General features: G+C 40.2%; 1 pseudogene; it reads right to left on the bottom strand.

Moving 5' to 3' along the window:
* Nucleotides 1-1,199: 1,199 nt before the first annotated feature.
* On the bottom strand, nucleotides 1,200-1,731 carry LOC135707294 (ubiquitin-like FUBI-ribosomal protein eS30 fusion protein; annotated as a pseudogene).
* Between the last annotated feature and the right edge of the window lie 3,334 nt (nucleotides 1,732-5,065).

Here is a 5,065-nt window from a genome sequence, read left to right on the forward strand (position 1 = left end):
GCACTTCCACAATTATTAATTGAGAGCTTTCGATGCCAGGTACCATTTTTGCATTAGTATAATTGTGTGGCAAGTACAATTATACTCTAAAGCCCAGGGAAGTCGAGAAATTTTCCAACCCGAAAAATTCCTAGACCGGACTGGGATTCGAACCCAGCCGCCTCCAGCATGGTCTTGCTTTGTAGCTGCGCCTTTACCGATTGAGCTAAGGGAGGCCCCATGGTTCCGTCCATCCCGTAATAAAAGATCATGATAGCTATAACAAAAATGAAGATCAGCTGTTGACATGAGAGTAACCTATGCTGCTTGCTCAATCAATGAATTGTGATGCAAAATCCTACTGATCGTATGCCTAGCAAGTGCACTTATCGTTGCAGAAGTGATTTTCATCTCGTTGTTATCAGGACGCCATTCATCCTTCGTTTTCATGACCTTAACGATAAAAAAGAAACTCCACCGCTTTTTCAAACATTTATAAAATTGAGTAATTTGAAGTCAAAAAATACTTGATCAAAGCTAGGGAAAATGTTTAAGATTTTGTTTTTCTTCGTGTCCCTCCTTAGTCTTATGTAAGGAGCTTTACTCATTGATTCGTCCAATAATAAACTCAATGCTCATTCGAGATTTCAATACCCGCCAATACGATTTGAACTGTCACCGTGTCCTCCTTTCGGATCTGCAGAACTATCTGGCAGGAATGAACTCAACTACTGCGGGTGCCGGCCAGCGAGGCAATGTTGATCTCTCTACAGTGGTCAATTCCGAATCCCTTTCGTCGGTTGTCGTAGATCAGGACAAGGATGTCCTACACTAATAAAAATTCAATGTTATGTGTCCCACACATGATTTTTTGCAATGTGAAAAACATATGATACGTATGTGTCGGACACATCGTTCTTATGTGCACACATGAAACTCATGTGTAACCAAAGATACTATTCATTTGGCTCATACATTTCTTGTGTATATTTCATGAGTAGATTATGTTTATGTGTGGACACATGAAAATCATGTGGAACCCTACAAGGAAACTCGCCAATATAAATGTGTCGAATTTTATTAGTGTAGTGGAACATTTACCTACACTCAAAAAATAAATCACATTTCCAGTGGAAAACATCCATTAGAACTTCACATAACTTTCATGTGATCTTATAAATGGGAATCGCACTACAAAATCACATGAACCTTATGGATTTCCTTTTATTTTCCTGCGGATGGTCGTGGTGACATCTTTAACAGCAGAGAAAGCAAAACTCAACTTTACACACGCATCAACCGCACTCAATCAAACCTCAAGTTTCTCCTTATCCCTTCTCACGCATCGCCAGCTTACGTCGAGTTGGCATTTGGTCCACGAGGACGCCCGAAGGCTTGCACCACGTTGGCGAAGTTGCGGTTGTACTGGATGCGGCACTTGGCACGGCCGGTCTTCTTCTTCTTCTTTTCCTTCCTCTCGACCTTAGGGGTCTAACCCTTGACCTTACGGGCACGGGTGAGGGAGCCGTGCATCTTACCTCCCAGCAGTGGGATGGTCAGGTCCAGCTCGGCGGATGAGAGGGCCGACATCAGGGCATCGGTGGCCAGGATGGCACCCTCGCAGGACAGCACCAGATGGGTGGCGTCCTCGACATTCTCTCGCAGATAGTTTCCTGGGGCTCAACGTCCAGGACGTGAGTGTTAAGTCCACGAATATGCAATCGCATCATGAGGGCGTTTCTTGCACAGCACGAATCATTTCCAATGAAATCTATGTGATTTATCACATAGAATTCATGTGATCATATGAAAGTTATGTGAATTTCTGATAAAAATCATGAATTTTGTTATTGGAAAAAATATCATTTGCGTTTCAATGTGGAAACTATGTGTAACATAAAAGGCGATGAAAACAATAAACAACTCAAGGAAACCCTTTGGTCATGTGTGTTGAATGGGTGCGATATCCTACGCAGGTGTGGAAGCTGCCTTCTTGCACATTCGATTGCCGTCAATGGATGGCAATCGATGTCCGTCGGTGATTGGCACTAGATTGCGGAACAGAGACCGACGTTAAATAAAGGAAAGAAGAACTCAAGGAAACCCTATCCTCACCGCAATTCCAACAAGCGCTGCACATATTTTCCAATGCCCTGCAATAGGGACAGCTGGGACCGGTCGTATCGCAATTTCAGTTGAACACAGAAGCCGTGGCAGCAGCCAACAAGGGCGATTTGGAACAATTTATCAAAGCTTAGGAAAATGCCCACAAAAAGAACCCCGATGCGGACAAAAGCAAATCAAGAGCAAATTTTCATTGTGTCGAAAGTAACAAAGGTAAACAAAGTCTAGCTGTCCAGTGTCAATCGATGCTCTTGCTATTACACTATATACTGTCCGAATATAGGATCACATAAAAAAAGAAACATTCACATTTACATAAAAATCTGAAACACTTATATATTTTAACTTCATCATGTAAATTTATGCATAATATGGGCCGTGGTTAATCGCTTACTGGCCTTATAATTAAATTAGGTAAAATTAAATTGCCCTGGAGGGTTGTTTTTGGTCTTTTTCAACCAAGGTTGTCTCTAGTTCCAATCATCTTTTTCTCATCAAGGATACAAAAGGGTACAGCTGATATTCCATAGGTTTTGTGGGCAGAACCATGTTCTTTTAAAATATGCGTAGATGTTTTGCTCATATTTGCTCCTTTTGGGAGAAAGTGTCCTGGAAAACTTGACTTTTTTTTACATAAAAACAGGAATAACTTCCGTAAAAACAACATCTTTCAATACCCACCTCTCCTCAAAAGATGCGTCCTCTCATGATCCTGTAGTTCTTTCAATATGGCTCTCAGAATAAAACAGAACGAAAAAAGTTAGAACAAAAAAAAAGGTTTTTTTTTCAGAACCACCCTATCTGAATTTAGAAAAACGTTCATAGAATTATGTGTTGATGAGATAGAATTTTGATGTTCTGGGCAAAGTTGCTTGACATTAAATTATCTTTGACTTTGTAGAAGCAAGTATTCCCCTATAAATAAAAAGTTACGATTTTATTTTGAATATGGAGAACCACCCTAGTCACCACCTACGCAAAAAGAAAGATCTTATCTTGTAGACAAACTTTTTCTAAGACATCAAACCCCTAGACTGGAGCGGACCGAGAATCGAACTAGCCGCCACCGGCTTGATGATACCGTATCTTAACTGACAAGGCAATCTGAGACTAACGTAGGGCATTCTTTAGAACGCTTAAACAAAAAGCAAGAACAAAATTAAGATTTTGCTCCTATTTTTAGTGAAATTTCGCAATTGATCGCGAATATCTCGCGATTAGAACATTTTAAATCTTTCCAATCAATTATCGGTAGATCTTGTATCTGCACAGCAAAAAATTAATTTTAATATTACATCCAAGAGGATGCACTTTAATCATGTCGAAAATCTAATGTCATTTAAACAAATGCAGTAAAAGCAGCGTAATGTCAGTTCATGCACTGTTATAATGATAATTTTTCCCTTTTTGCAAGTAATATTAAACCATATTTTCGACACGATTGAAGTGCATCCTCTTTGATGTGATATTGATCATAATTTTTTACTGTGTACCGATTGATAAAAAAAAACTTGCTGTTTTTTTTTAAGATTTCGCGCAATTTGTGGACGCACCATCATCATTTTGCATAAGAAAACGGGGCATTTCTGTGGTAGTAAAAGATGATTTCCCTATCACAGATTACAAATTTCAGTTCCTTGCATTGAAAAAACCGGTTGGTATGGTTTTAGATTAACATTGTACTTCCTTCCTACATGGAGAATTATGCTATGGAACGGCTTGCTATGACTATCCATCAGCAAAACATCTGGGAAATTAAAATTGAGGCGGTGAGTGGCACCGGTGGTGTAGTGGTAAGCGTGATTATCTCTCACCCCAGCAGGCCTGGGTTCAATCCCAGTCGGCGCCGCCGGGATGTTCCCTTCGGAAGGGAAGTAAAGCCGTTGATCCCGGTTCATGAGTTGATGAGTCGATATGTAGGGTCCAGGTGTGGAAGCTGCCTCCTGGCGTCGGTAGCATTGGTGCTCAGCACGGAAAACATGATCGACGGAAAACAAATCAAGGAAAAAAATGCGGCGGGGTATACCATGCCATGCCACAGCATAATTCTCCAATTAGGAGGGAGTTTCAATGCTAATCATAAACCGTACATAGCGGTACCGTCTGATAATTTCAGTGCTTAGTACTGAAATCTGTAATCTGTGATAGGGCGATCATGTTGCTACTGCTTGCCGCTGATACCTTAAGTGATCCACTCACCACGCCATCCAATGTGAAAATGAGCGGTGATCAACGTTGCCAGGTCATTTTCAGAAAAATCTGAACCAGTTAAAATATAAAATCTGGAAAAAACTGGATCACTCCAAAATATCCTGTTTTTAACATAATGCTATTGAAATCAAGGTGGTGTGTCAATCTTTTCCAGTAACATTCATAGCAGAATTCATAGCATTACCTCTTTTAATATCTTATGCAATACTCTACAATTCCAAATTTCCCTGGACTCTCTGTGTCCAGTTTTCCCCATGAAATTCTTAAAATATTCTTAATAATTTCCTTGATGCACTCTTCAGAATGACCGTCACGATCTTCTCAGACCTTTCTGATAATTCCCATTGAACTGCTTTGTAGGTAAGGTCAGTAATAATTTTGAAATCCTCTCAGTATTTCCTAAGTATTCAAGTACTTTTCCAAAATGGCCTTGAAAGTCTTCCAGAAATTTCGCATAATTCCGTTAAAATGTTTTAAATAGACTCTTGATTTCTCTTCCGGATTATATTTCCTATATTCACAAAATCTCCATGCAATTGTCATCAGAGTTGACAAGACAATTGACACCGTCTTCAACCAGAGGTTGCACAGACTGAGTATTTAACACTAAACAACTGGCAACATACCACTCCCAGTAAATCAGTATGGAAATTTTCAGGTTGTCAAATTTTGCACCAGCTGGAGCGGGAATCGAACCCTTACTTCGTGGCACTCACAATACACCTGAACGACGGGTGACGCCACACGACCA

Source organism: Ochlerotatus camptorhynchus, unplaced genomic scaffold (genome assembly GCF_037179485.1).
Source record: "Ochlerotatus camptorhynchus isolate MF236.1 unplaced genomic scaffold, CSIRO-AGI_Acam_v1.1 ptg000307l, whole genome shotgun sequence".
Taxonomy (NCBI): domain Eukaryota; kingdom Metazoa; phylum Arthropoda; class Insecta; order Diptera; family Culicidae; genus Ochlerotatus; species Ochlerotatus camptorhynchus.